Raw genomic sequence first — 15,134 nt, 5'->3', positions numbered from 1 at the left:
GGGTCTGGTGATCACCTCAGAACATTGCAACACTAGCATCACTGAATGTCTTCTCTCAATAAAAATCAGGACACTGTCCTTTCGCTGGGATGGTGCTTCCTAAAAGGCACTTTGTTATTTTCACCTCTCTCACTATTTGTAAATCATTTTACTGCACCTTGAGTAAGAAATGCCCTCTATAATGCCAAGTGCTGTTCTATTTAGCAATAACAAGTATGCTTTGAAAACACACAACATACGTTCACTTTTATTTCTTCATTAGCAGATTTACTCAGCGTTGCTCAGGTCCGTAATTTGGGAATTCCACAAAGTATATTCTGTTACTTCACCCCAAGAAACCCTTATCAGTTGCTAGGTCTGAACAAAAAAGGGCTATAAACAATTTGATTTCCAATAACATTTTCTAATTTTCAAATCTTAAGCACTGATTCAGCGGTGTCAGAAGTGAGCACTATTTCACATTTCTCCATTTTATCTCTGTTCTGTAAAGTGTATGAAAAAGCACTGCTATTGCAGGCTCATCCTATTTTTCTGGCTCACCGTGGTTCCGTCTCTTTCAGCATTCACTCAGTTATATCAATTGTGAGGACGGTACTTGATTTGGTTGATTCTGCCCCTTTTCTGTATGGTTTTATGAGAAGCAAGCCCATTCTAGGCACATCCTGCTTCCCAGCGCAACCAAACCCTTATGTTGCTTTAAGTTATGGTAAGAGGAAACGGTATACCAAATTGGATGGCCCTATTTCTTACCATTTAGGAGGAGTTCTTGAATAGACAGAAACTCTCTAAAAGAGAGAGCAGATCATTTAATACCAGTTTGGTTCAGGCCCTTGTGTTCCTCTCATCAGCACAACATCCTAGAGCTTCCCTAAAATGCATTAAGCCACTTGACTAGCATTCCTCACACATGGTTCTCTCTCTTCGTCTTTTACTCCAAAGAAAAAATGAGATGTTCTATTTTTGTTTTCTTTATTTCATACCTGCCGTGCTATGCACATTTATTATCGAATGCAGGATGAAAAGTGCACCTTCCAGTTAGAAAAAAAAGTGGCGAGGGGTTTGCAGCGCTTCTTAAAACCTGTGGGAGTTTATTCCCCAGCCTTAGACCAGTCCCTGAGAATACTGTTTCCTGCACAGACCAGTCTCCTGCAAGTGGGTAGTTCCATCATGTCAAATGAGTGTCAGTGTTGACCACAGTCCGCATCCTGGAGTTTCTGGTGGTGATTTGTTTAAGGGACCGTGAGTTCAGGCCATTGAGTGTCTTAAAAATGAAGATCCATCTTGAATTTGACTTTCTAAACTGGCTTTCCATAGAGTATCTGGGAGGACCGGCCTGATGCATTCATACTACAAGCTCTTTGGGACATAAATCACACTTTTTTTTCCCCTCTGTGTTATATAGCGCCTAGAACGGCAAGGTCCTGACCCATAACTAAGGCTCCTGGGTGCAATGGTAATATCAGTACATAAATATTGTTCGCACACAGTAGCCTACGTTGCCACAATTAGGAATGTGAAAGGTTAACCAGTAAGCATCATCCTTAAGGAGTAATGCTTATCGGTTCCAGTTAACCGGTGGGGGCTGGAGTGTTCATTCCTTAATTGGTTAACAGGTTCAACTTAACGTTTTTACATCCCTAGCAACACTATGTTCCTACATTCAGTACCAGCTGGAGTTTCCTAAGGATTCATCCCCATGGTCAAAAACACAAATAGCACAGAACTGAAAAATTCCTGAGTATCTTCCTTTATTTAAAACAACCACTTCAACTCAATACATTTTCCATGCACAGAAACACTATCTCCTGGAAACTGGGTTCATTTAAATAGGGAACTTGCATTTGATTAATAAACAAAGCAAATATATATTTGTAGGTCCTGTACAGCATTGAGCACATGCTCGTTAAACAACAATAATAGTCACAAGTCAGCACAGTTCCCAACTTTCAAAATTCCTCCACTCTTCCATGCTGAATTTTATTCCCTGCTCTGAGTTGCTGTATGGAGAAAATTCAATTTCAGCAAATATGAAGAACTGTAAAGGGCCAAAGAACGTACATCCAAGTGACCACAGTCTGCCTCTTCTAAGCTCTCAGCTCCTCAACCATCATCTTTTTGGGTTAGAGGCACAAATCTCTTTTCCTGATGACAAAATTTTTCCAGGTTTCATGGTTCCCTGCTCACCCTGTGGTAACTCCAGCAAGGCAGATTGCCTAAGAAGGCCAACATTCTATATTTGCTTTCTCTCCAAAGGCTGCCAACAGCGTAATTGTTCACGGCTATGAATTGCCACACAGTTCTTTCTAAGTAAGAACATTTATTCTCAATGTGAAAGCATTACAGAGAAAACATATTTTAAAAAACTATAAAAACATACATGTAGACTAAAAAGTTTACCAGAGGTCATCGTAACTCCAACCATAAGGTCGGCAGGTGTCAATAACTCCAACCCTTCCTCCTCGGAGAGAAGGTCATTTCCATTTGCTGGCTCAGAACAAAGGCGTGGAGTCAGTTTAAACTCGGGCTCTTTAACCAAAAGCCTTTCTCTGCTGGCCTCTGGAGAAAGCACTATATGCCAATCTCCAAATGAGATGGTTACTTCTGTTTAACAACATGGCTGATTTGCCTTAAATCGCCACTCACTATCTTTTGTACCTAGAGCAGGGGTGGGCACTAATTGTAGACAGGGGGCCACTTCAGAAATTTTTGAAGTGGCCCTGGGCCGCCCTAGAAGGGGCGGGGCCAGGGCACTTCCATGCTTCCTCACCCCCAGACTCTGACTGGCCTGTGGATGGGGGGAGCACATGAAGTCTTTGCCCCTGCCCTCCCGCTATAGGGAGCCACCAGCTATTCTGAACAGCTGGCAGTTTCCTCTATGCACCGGAATCCCTGACCGGAGGGGGGGGGGCAGGGGGGGAGAGACTTGCCGTGCTCCCCTCACCCTCAGGTCATTCAGGATCTGGGGGCAGGGGGGGAACGGGAAGTCTCTCACTCCCTGCCCCCATCCTGCAAGGGGTGCATGGCACTTAGTCAACCGGAAGGACTGACTCTAAGGGTCACGTACCCCTGGTGGGGGAGACTTTGCACGCTCCCGCGTCCCCTGGCCCTGATTGGCCTGAGGGCAGGGGAGCAGCAGAGTGTCCATGGGCCAGATCAACTCACTTGACAGGCCAGATCTGGTGCACAAAGGCTCTTTTGCCCACCTCTGACTTAGAGGAACTGTGGTAGCCTGCTCCCAAGGGGTACAGCATAACAAGACATACACCATGAATGTAAACAATGGGTTCCAAAGATACCCCAACTTGACTCAATAACATCTCCTAACGAGGATATGCAGGAATTTGCCACAACTGTCACACCTTTTTTTTAAATCAATCAGTATAATGATCTCTTACAGAAAATTCAACATTAGGCTTAGTTTTTAATCCAAAGTTTAAAATGGCTTTCTTGGTCTAAAACAGGGGTTTAAATAACACTTCCTCTGACCTATTCAGACACAGATCCCTGTCCAGCCACAATAGAGTCATGAGGTAAAAAAATGTTAAAATCTGGAAAAAGGTACAAAACAACTTTCACTTATTACTTCAGACTAATTACAGGGGAACAGAACCAGAACATATGGTAAAAATTTCCAAGCATTTTCTGCACTTCAAACTCCTTTATGTGTTATGGCATATTTAGCTAGCAAAATAAAGGTTTGGTGATGAACCAGAAATGTCATCTTATGAAAACCCACAATAGTAAAGCTTTTTGTTAAATTACAAACAATTTCTGCCAGTGCCTAAAAGGTCTATTTTTTAAAAAAAAAATCCCAGTCCACTTCCTCTAATCAGTCAGCTTTAATGTTTATTAAAAGAAATTATAGTTGAGGTATTTAAATCTGATTTTAACAAATTTGTGTCATATAGAAGGAGGAAGCCAAGAATCAACTAGAAAGTCTTTAGGATAAGGATCCCTTTTGATAGTCAACTCTCACTGGGAAAACTGTTCAAGAAAGGCAATCTAGTCACCAAAGTGAAAAGGAAATCTAATAGTCTATCTTAATTATACCAGAACACCAATTAGACAAACGAGGTGTGGTACTAACATATTTTTAAAAGTACCTGATGACGTGGGTTTTACCAATGAAAGCTCATAATACATTTTTTAGTCTAAGGTGGCACAAGACTGCTTGTTTTTAGCTACAGACTAATACAGCTACCCCTCTAAAGAAGGTCTGTTCCAGTCCTAAAACTGGCATTTACATGATAATACTTAAAGGAGATAATCAAATAGCTGTGCTCTCCATTAGCAAAGAACAAAAACATGACAGACAATACACCCAAACCTGTAAGATAGGGAGAGTTGCAGCACTAAAATATTTAGTATAATTGTGGTCTTACTAACATTGTTAAGATCAAGTCACGTGTGAATACAGATACCTGTACATTAAAAATATGCCTGTACGTACTAGTTGCTTAGATGTTTAAATAAATTTTTCCTGTTCATTTTAACTTCTCTAATTCACTTAATTTCACTTGAGCGAGTGGATTAGATTTCTGGTAGGCAGTACCGTAAAACCTTTTTGCACAAAAAGGACAAAAATTGCTATATATTTCATAACTGTGAAACGTAACAATTCACAGATGAGCAGTTTGTAATAAAACTACTTCTCTAAGCAATATTAAGTTGTGAGTCTTGTTCTCCGACAAATATCTGCATCTGCTCTGTCAGAAGGACGGACTAAAAAATTATGATCTTAGATGTCCTGCATATTAAAAATCTGACCTTAAATCTTTGCCTTCAAAGTGCTTAAAAACACAATTGCATAAGCATCAGCAATTCTGCAAACATCTATTTAAAAAAAAGCCTTTTGTACAAATGGAATATATCCCGTGATTGACTCCTCTTGGTAGCAGGCATTGCCTTCTAATCTTGGAAATTGTGCACTCAAACATTAAAAGGCCAGACACAGATTTATGTGTTCTGCCTATTTTTTTTTCCCCTCTGACAATATTCCAGTTTACTGCATAGTATAACTGGACGACATTCTTCCGACTCCCTCAGTAAGCAAGGTATTGTTCTAGCTCCTTTGATTTTCTTAGGAGCCAAGTTTAATATCGAAGTTAACTTGCTCTCCCCAAACTGGATTCTTTTATCCACACTGTCTCAGTCTTTCAGGTCAGATATCTTCACATCCTCAGGCATGGCTGCATTAGTCGCGAGTGAAGATTAAATTTTAAAAAAATAAAAATAAAAATAAAAGGTCACAGACAGCACAACACTGGGGTATATTTACTGTCTAGAAGTTTCTTCGTTGTAATATCCACGAGAGAAAATATAAAAAAGGAAAAACGTCCTTTGTAAGAATTAGTAGACTCTAAGCAGAAAGACAGATTTGCTGAAGTAGCCTAAATTTGTTGGAAGACACTATATGTTTCTCAGGGTACGTTTACATTACAGAGTTTTGTCAGAAAAAAGGTCGTTGAGTTACGTCCACACTGCTATCGTGTTCTTCCCAAAGTAAATCGAAAGAATAGAGCAGGTTTTCCAGCATTAGTAATCCTCTTTCTATGAGGAAGAAGCCTTTTTCTGAAAGATGTCTTTCAAAAAAAGGCATGTGTGGACAGGGAAGAGGGAGTTCTTTTGAAAGAAGAGGAAAAAGTACAGGTGCCCTGGTGGCCACTCCATCCATAGTAATCACACCTTAAATGTGAGATATAGCGTGCATTCAGCATGGACACTATATCTTTCGAAAAAGTAGATCGCTTTTTTGATACGCTTTTGTGTGTGGACGCTCTCTTTCGGAAGAAGTTTTTTTGGAAGATCTCTTCCAAAAAAAGGTTCTTCTGAAAGAAGCCTGCAGTCTAGACATAGCCTGAGAGCCAAGACATTATAAAAGACAGTTGCAAGAAAGAGTACTGTAGAATAGCTCAAGACTGGGGGGGGGGGGGATTATTTAGATACTTTCATCCTTCTAAGAGGACCCTAAAAGAGACAGTGAGCAAATGAAAAAGGCCAAAGGAACAGCCAGGACAAAGGGACCATCAGAGACAAGTTGCCCAGAAGACCATCATAATAAGCCAGCCACCAGTCAAAAGGATATAGAAGGGTACAGAAGACCCTTTTTAACCAGTTCTAGTTCTGAGCTCAAAGTCAAATCTTCAAGAATGTTAATCACAGATGAACCCAGGCATTTACTTATTAAAGAGCTGGATATTATTTAAGAAAATGTTGCTTAGAAGGAAATAATCTGCATTTTTATGTTACATCCAGCCAAAGCGAGAGTCATATGAGCCTGGTACAGATAAAGTTTGAGCCCTATGGACCTAATGCACTAATGTGATGTTTCTAAAGGTGTAATGACAACAGCATGGGGGCGGGGCGGGGGAGAGAGCAAGCCTCTTTTGAATATTAATATTTTTAAATTGGTATACCCATAAAAACAATCCTATGTTTTTTCCCATACAGCCTATAAAAGGATTACTTGCTACATCAGAATTTTGTTCTATAATTTCTCTAACCCACATAGGTCTGACTTCATTCTACCACAAATCAACCCAACTCCACTTAGAAACATGCTTAAAAGTGCACCTGCACACGCTCTAGCCAACTCTAGCTACCAACTGCTACTGTTTGGTCAGCTTGTAGGGTGGGGTTTTGTATTGTACATGCTAGGCAATTATTTTGGCCTTAAGAGACTTAAAACCACTAAGCCACCCAAGTGGCTGAATATATATATAATATTAACATATGCCTTCCTTTAGAGAGAAGCCTAAATACTATAGTTTCTTTAAGTAATCTTGCAGATTAAGCCAACTCTGATTTTGAGGTTCACAGTAAAAACAATTAAAAATATAAACACAAGTCAAAGATGCAGGTGAAAAGTATTAAAACCACAATAAAATTTGAATTAGTATAATAAAATGGTTTTCAAGTTCAAAACTAGTTTGTAACTCAATTTTAACTTCTGAAATTAATTTTAGTTTCAAGGGTTTGTTTTACAATGTTCCTTGGTTCACAGATCTATTACAACTTAAATAGCTTGACACTATTATTCTTTGTTTAAAATTTTTATTCTCCTCGGTAAATTAGATGAACCACAAAAAATAATTCTGCACTGTGTGTTTAATAAAAAAAATTACAAACAGCACGATATAGGAACTGGCAAAAATGAATTGAACTCAATTTGATCAATTTGTATTCATAACTGCGAGGGCTGGGAATATATGAAACAGACAATGGCTGAAGCCAAATTCTACGCACAACTTTGCCAGTACACATTAGTCTTAAACTACCATATTCTGTGCTCTTCACGTGTTGGGCTCCTGACTTTCCGTGCTATGGAATACTAATTGCTCAGAAAAAAACAGGACTATGTATCACTTTAAAGACTAACAAGATGGTTTATTAGGTGATGAGCTTTCGTGGGCCAGACCCACTTCCTCAGATCAAATAATGGAAGAAAACTGTCACAACCATATACAGGCAGTCCCCGGGTTACGTACAAGATAGGGACTGTAGGTTTGTTCTTAAGTTGAATTTGTACGTAAGTCGGAACTGGTACATATTGTAGGGGAAACTCTAGCCAAACATTTCTCCAGAGCTCAGTTTTATTCTCCCACACCTCACTCCCTCAGTCCTTTATTCTCAAGCTGAGGTGTCTGCTGAGAAAAGCCGCTCCGCGTCTCCCTGGTCTGCTGGGGGGGGGGGCGCTAACTTCGCGTCTCCCTGGTCTGCTGGGGGGAAGCAGCTAGTACGCGGTTGCCTCACCCCGTTTGTAAGTAGGGATCCGATGTAAGTCGGATCCATGTAACCCGGGGACTGCCTGTATACCAAAGGAAACAATTAAAAAAAATGAACACATATGAAAAGGACAAATCAAATTTCAGAACAGAAGGGGAATGAGGGGGAAGGTAATGTCTGTGAGTTAATGATATTAGAGGTGATAATTGGGGAAGCTATCTTTGTAATGGGTAAGATAATTAGAGTCTTTATTCAAACTTAGGTGTAAAGTGTCAAATTTAAGAAGGAACCACCTGATAAGTATTTTATACAAGAAACAGAAAAACATCAAGAATGACATTTCTAACTTAGAGAGTCTCATCTCAAGACAAACATCCACACCGACTAACACCTTGCAAGACTTTTGTTCCACCAGACAAGAAATCTAATATATAGGCAGTCCCCGGGTTACGTACAAGATAGGGACTGTAGGTTTGTTCTTAAGTTGAATCTGTATGTAAGTCGGAACTGGCGTCAGCCGCTGCTGAAACTGATCAGTTTCAACCGCAGCAGAATCTGGATGCCAGTTCTGACTTACATACAGATTCAACTTTAGAAACTCAGGCGTCCCCAAGTCAGCTGCTGCTGAAACTGATCAGCGGCTGATTCCAGGACGCCTGGGGCAGAGCAGCTGGGGTACTGCTGGGTTGCTCCAGTAGCGCAGCTCCTCGGCTCTACTGGAGCAACCCAGCAGCACCCCAGCTGCTCTGCCCCAGCCGTCCTGATTCAGCCGCTGCTGAAACTGACCAGCAGCGGCTGAATCAGGACGCCTGGGGCAGAGCAGCTGGGGTGCTGCCGGGTTGGTCCGGAGCGGCGCTGCGGGACCAACCCGGCAGCCCCCAGCTGCTCTACCCCAGGGGTAGGCAAGAAAAGCCTGGTCTGCTGGGGGGGGGGGGCACTAGCTGCACCCCGCCCCCAGCAGACCAGGGGGACAGGAGCAAAGCCGCGGAGCACGCCCGCAGCAGGACAGCCCGGACACGCTTGGGCTGTCCCGCTGCGGGCGTGCTCCAAGGCTTTGCTTCTGTCCCCCTGGTCTGCTGGGGGGGTCCAGCAAAGCTGCTGGACCCCCCCAGCAGACCAGGGACACCAGAGCGAAGCCGCCGCCTGGGCGGCTTTGCTCGTTTGCCCGGGAGCAAAGCCGCACAGGTGGCGGCTTTGCTCGGGTGTCCCTGGTCTGCTGGGGGGGTCCAGTGGCTTTGCTGGACCCCCCCCCAGCAGACCAGGGGGACAGGAACAAAGCCACCCAGGCGGGGGGAGTTCCGCTGCCTGGGCAGCTTTGCTCCGGAGCAAACGAGCAAAGCCGTCCAGACAGCGGGACTCCCCCCGCCTGGGCGGCTTTGCTCGGGTGTCCCTGGTCTGCTGGGGGGGTCCAGCGGCTTTGCTGGACCCCCCCAGCAGACCAGAGAGACTGGGAGAAGCTTTTCTCGCCCCAGAGGACACGGGTGGCGATCCGCCGCCGGTGAGCTCCAGGGCGAGAAAAGCCCCGTTCGTAAGTGCAGATCCAACGTAAGTCGGATCCGCGTAAGTCGGGGACTTCCTGTACACACAACGAAGAAAAGACAAACTTTCTAAACTGCTCCACACCACAGGCTACAACAGCAACTACCTCAACCCACCGGCTAATATTGTTAACCTCTCCACCTACAAACTCAATCCAGCAGAAGAGTCTGTCTTATCCCGGGGTCTCTCTTTCTGGCCCACGTCCCCCACAACCTGGATACAATTTTGTGGTGACCTTGAGGCTTTTTTCTCCACCTCCGAGAATATTTCCAAACCACCAATGAACATCAATCTGACCTACCAGATCCCTCCTATCAACACCAAAGGAAAAATAATTCTATATGGACTCCCCCTGACGGTCAGAATTACAATCTAGATTTCAATATACAAAGCTTCCACAACAATGCACAGACTGACATTATTTGCAAATGACAACAAGCGATACACAATCTCAGCTGCGCTAAACACCATGCCATCCAGAGTCTCAAAAACAACCTGGACATTATAATCAAATCAGCTGACAAAGGGGGTGCTGTGGTCATTATCATAGAATCATAGGACTGGAAGGGACCTCGAGAGATCATCGAGTCCAGCCCCCCGCCCTCAAGGCAGGACCAAGCTCCGTCTACACCATCCCTGACAGATGTCTATCTAACCTGTTCTTAAATATCTCCAGAGAGGGAGATTCCACCACCTCCCTTGGCAATTTATTCCAATATTTGACCACCCTGACAATTAGGAATTTTTTCCTAATGTCCAATTTAAACCTCCCTTGCTGCACTTTAAGCCCATTACTTGTCCTGTCCTCAGAAACCAAGAGGAACAAATTTTCGCCTTCCTCCTTGTGACACCCTTTTAGATATTTGAAAACCGCTATCATGTCCCCCCTTAATCTTCTTTTTTCCAAACTAAACAAGCCCAGTTCATGAAGCCTGGCTTCATAGGTCATGTTCTCTAGACCTTTAATCATTCTTGTAGCTCTTCTCTGTAGCCCTTTCCAATTTCTCCACATCTTTCTTGAAATGTGGCACCCAGAACTGGACACAGTACTCCAGCTGAGGCCTAACTAGTGCAGAGTAGAGCGGCAGAATGACTTCACGAGTTTTGCTTACAACACACCTATTGATACAACCTAGAATCATATTTGCTTTTTTTGCAACAGCATCACACGGTTGACTCACATTCAACTTGTGGTCCACTATGACCCCTAGATCCCTTTCCGCCATGCTCCTTCCTAGACAGTCGCTTCCCATCTTGTATGTATGGAACTGATTGTTCCTTCCTAAGTGAAGCACTTTGCATTTCTCTTTATTAAACCTCATCCTGTTTATCTCTGACCATTTCTCTAACTTGCTAAGGTCATTTTGAATTATGTCCCTATCCTCCAAAGAAGTTGCAACCCCACCCAGTTTGGTATCATCTGCAAACTTAATAAGTGTACTCTCTATCCCAATATCTACATCATTGATGAAGGTATTGAACAGTACGGGTCCCAAAACAGACCCTTGCGGAACTCCACTTGTTATCCCTTTGCAGCAGGATTTAGCACCGTTAACAACAACTCTCTGACTACGGTTATCCAGCCAATTATGCACCCACCTTATCGTGGCCCAATCTAAGTCACTTGGTTAGGCCCAATAATGGTGTCAGCAGAGTGAATATGTGGACAAAGCTGGCAGCTGGGTTTGTTGCAAGGGAAAGTACCAGGGTTGGTACCACACTAATACCAACCCTGGTACTTTCCCTTGCAACAAACCCCGCTGCCAGCTTTGTCCACATATTCACTCTGCTGACACCATTATTGGGCCTAACCAAGTGAGTTACAAGATCAAGAATACATATTCCTGCGCCTCCAGAAATATAATCTATGCTATCATGTGCCGAAAGTGTCCGTCTGCTATGTACATTGGACAAACGTCTCTGATACTTTGCCAAAGGATCAATGCCCACAAAACAGATATTAGACAGGATCACAAAGAAAAAACAGTTTCTTGCCATTTCAACCAGAAAGGACATTGTCTCAACAACTTGATTACCCGCATCCTGTTTCAAAGGCCTTTTAAGACTACACTTGAAAGAGAATCCTCTGAACTGTCATTCATACTTAAATTCGACACTTTATACCTAAGTTTGAATAAAGACTCTAATTATCTTACCCATTACAAAGATAGCTTCCCCAATTATCACCTCTAATATCATTAACTCACAGACATTACCTTCCCCCTCATTCCCCTTCTGTTCTGAAATTTGATTTGTCCTTTTCATATGTGTTCATTTTTTTAATTGTATCCTTTGGTATATATGGTTGTGATAATTTTCTTCCACTATTTGATCTGAGGAAGTGGGTCTGGCCCACGAAAGCTCATCACCTAATAAACCATCTTGTTAGTCTTTAAAGTGCTATATAGTCCTGTTTTTTGTTTCAGCTACACCAAACTAACACAGCTACATTTCTATCACTATTCTAATTGCTCAGCTGTGACTTGCACCCTATGAAAACCCCGACATTTATAGTATTTAAGCAGCTATCCTGGCACAGCGTGAATAAAGCATTTTCAAGTAACACACTGGGATAGGTCAAGAGAGGGAAAAGAAGATTTTCTACCAAACTAATTCACCTCACAGGGCAAGCATAATATTCTGATTCTTTTGCAAAAACTAAACGAAACCATTTAGGCCATCTCGACTGTCAATATTTACAACTACAGCACTATAATCCTCAGACTGAGTAGAGAGGTAAAGAATAATCACACTTATGGAAATTCAGAACCTACTGAAATGAAATCTGCTGTAACAACTTCTTAATAATGTCATTATATTAACCAGAATTTAAAAGTTGTATAAAAGTTCCTCAAATCATCATGGGAAAATAGTGAACAGAGATCTGCAACAGTTCAGCAGGGAAGTGATTAAGGAATGAGTAAGAATTTTGGAAGAAGTGACAACAACACTTAACATATGTTACATAAAGACGATGAGTAATTGGACTAAGTGGTTAAATGGAATGACTATATAGTATGGCGAGAGCCTAGTACAGAGCAATTTCAATGAGGAGGAAGCCACAATCCTATTACAACAGATGAGAAAAATTAGTATTCCCTGATTTTTGCTTTTTATTCCCAGGCTACCTAACCTATGACAGTGTTATCATGCGTTTCCATTTCACTAGAAGAGTAGCTGACAGAGCTTTTACCTCTTCTTGCTTTATATCTACCACAACTATCTATTTTCCACTCTCCCCGCACCCCTAACAAACAGGAAGTCAGACCAATTTGTGTTCAAAACAAATATTTTTCCTTGGAATGTCAGAACAGGCAAGGAGAAATTCAGAGCCCTGGCAACATTAGACAACTTTACACACACAGAATAAGTATTCCAATCAACTGCAGCACCGGGATTAAAACACTGTGCCAGCCAGATGCAGAATACAATCATGCAAGATGTCTAGTCTTAGGATTCTTATTTTGAAGACTGGTAGCATCAAGGAAGAGTCCTCAGAGTCTGATTAGCAGCTGTGTCATTCTACTTCTTCCTGAAAATTGGTCAGAGTAATATTTTGGTCAAAATAGGCCATCTACATTCTAAGGTGCTAAGAATAATCACAACCACACCTGCTATTAGCGACATGCTGATGTAATCACATCAGTAGGAAATAACTGCTGCATTACCTATTTTGGCTTATGGTTTGCACAGGAAGGTGAAAATCAAACTAATTGTATTTGGACCAGTTCATATACATATTCAGATTCACCACCCTGAGAAAGCAAGGCCACATTTGACGCTATTCCTAGTCTGAACAGGAAAAAAAAAGAAAGACAGATTACCATATGTATACAAGCTTCCTCTGCATCTATCTTCTTTATGGTTATCAGCGTTCAAATAGGATCCTGTGACGAATATATCTGATCTTCTCAGGCATAAAGGGTATGTCTAGACTACATGGCTCCGTCGACGGAGCCATGTAAACTAGTTTACCCGGTATAGGCAAAGAAATGGGGATTTAAATAATGCCTGCTTCATTAAAACAAACATGGCCGCTGCGCTGTGCTGACGATCAGCTGATCCGGCACAGCGCGGTAAGTCTAGATGCGGATCGGTCGGCTGGGGAAGCCTTTGCTGACCGATCCCTTATGCCTCGTGAAATTAAGCTTACAGGATCGGTCGGAAAAGGCTTCCCCAGCCGACTGATCCGCGTCTAGATTTACCGCGCTGTGCTGGATCAGCTGGTCGTTGGCACAACGCGGCGGCCATGTTTGTTTTAATGAAGCGGGGATTATTTACATCCCCGCTTCTTTGCCTATGCCAGGTAAACTAGTTTACATGGCTCCATTGATGGAGCCAGGTAGTCTAGACATATCCTGAGAGATAATCCATCCTGACTTTCATATGCAAATGCTATCCTTTGCTTCTGGGCTAGCTGTGATTTCTCTCATTAGTGACCACATTGCGCTAGACATGCTCCACAAACAAGGGCAGCCATAAGCAGTGTCCCTCTAAGCAGCCCAGTCCAGAGCTGACTGGGCGAGGCTCATTAATCACCTTTGAAGTTGTGCTGCCGCACAGCTTAGAAGGAACATTGGCCATAACCCTGCCCAAGAAGAAAGAAATCCATCAGCTCACTTTGAGTATATCTACACAGTAACATTAGTTCAAAATAACTAGCGTTATTTCAAAATAACTAAGTCCATGTCTACGTAGCCGGCAGTTATTTTGAAATAATGTTGAAATACTGTCAAGCTGGAGGACAGAAATTAAAAGGCACAGTGACTAGAGCCAAATCCCTGCAAGCTTCATGGAAACTTTTTAAAGACACCATAATAGAGGCCCAACTTAAATGTACACCCCAAATTTAAAAACATAGTAAGAGACCTAAAAAAGAGACATTGTGGCTTAACCACCATGTAAAAGAAGCAGCGAGGGACAAAAAGGTATCTTTTAAGAAGTGGAAGTCCAATCCTAGTGAGATAAATAGAAAGGAACATAAACACTGTCAAATCAAGTGTAAAAATGTAATAAGAAAAGCAAAAAAAAGATTTTGAGGAACAGCTAGCCAAAAACTCAAAAAGCAATAGCAAAATATTTTTTAAGTATATTAGAAGCGGGAAGCCTGCTAAAAAAAAAAAAAAAAAAAACAGTGGGTCCCCTAGGCGATCGAGATATAAAAGAAGCAATGAAGAACAATAAAGCCATTGCGGAGAAACTAAATGATTTCTTTGCTTCAGCCTTCACGGCTGAGAATGTCAGGGAGATTCCCAAATCTGCACCGTCCTTTGTGGGTGATGAAACTGAGGAACTGTCCTGGATTGAAGTGTCATTAGAGGAGATTTTGGAACAAATAGAAAAACTTCATGTTAACAAATCACCAGGACCGGATGGCATTCATACAAGGGTTCTAAAAGAACTCCAATGGGAAATTGCAGAACTATTATCTGTGCTTTGTAACTTATCCTTTAAATCGGCTTCCGTACCTATTGACTGGAAGATAGCTAATGTGACACCGATATTTAAAAAGGGCTCTAGAGGCGATCCTGGCAATTACGAACCGGTAAGTTGAAGGATAAAATTAATTTGTTGTCAGTATGACCTCTGTGTGACCTGGATGTTAAGCCTGGTCTTGGACACAGGTATACAACCAGGAGGGGATAGGTGAAACTGGTATAAACCTGTTTTACTAGTTTGAACCTGTTGTAAGGCCTGAGAAGGTCATGTGAAGGTGTAGGTAATGATTGGAGGGAATTTGGTGCAAGGGCATGAAAATGTGTATGCATGCAACTGTAAGTGGCCAGTGGGAAAGGGGTGATTACCATGTAAGACAATACAAAAGACATTGCCCTTTGTTTGAGAAGTTGCGAAACTTTTCCTGAGAGTAT

At 42.2% G+C, this 15,134-nt stretch overlaps 1 protein-coding gene across 11 annotated transcripts in view; it reads right to left on the bottom strand.

The window, feature by feature from the left end:
- The window catches only part of BCAS3 (BCAS3 microtubule associated cell migration factor), a 590,230-nt gene that overhangs the window by 534,319 nt on the left and 40,777 nt on the right, over positions 1–15,134 (bottom strand). The window lies entirely within an intron of this gene.

Source organism: Pelodiscus sinensis, chromosome 21, assembly GCF_052426305.1.
Source record: "Pelodiscus sinensis isolate ZL-2025 chromosome 21, ASM5242630v1, whole genome shotgun sequence".
In the NCBI taxonomy this organism is placed as follows: domain Eukaryota; kingdom Metazoa; phylum Chordata; order Testudines; family Trionychidae; genus Pelodiscus; species Pelodiscus sinensis.
The sequence above is the reverse complement of the archived record's forward strand: the minus strand, read 5'-3'. Positions and strand labels throughout refer to the sequence as shown.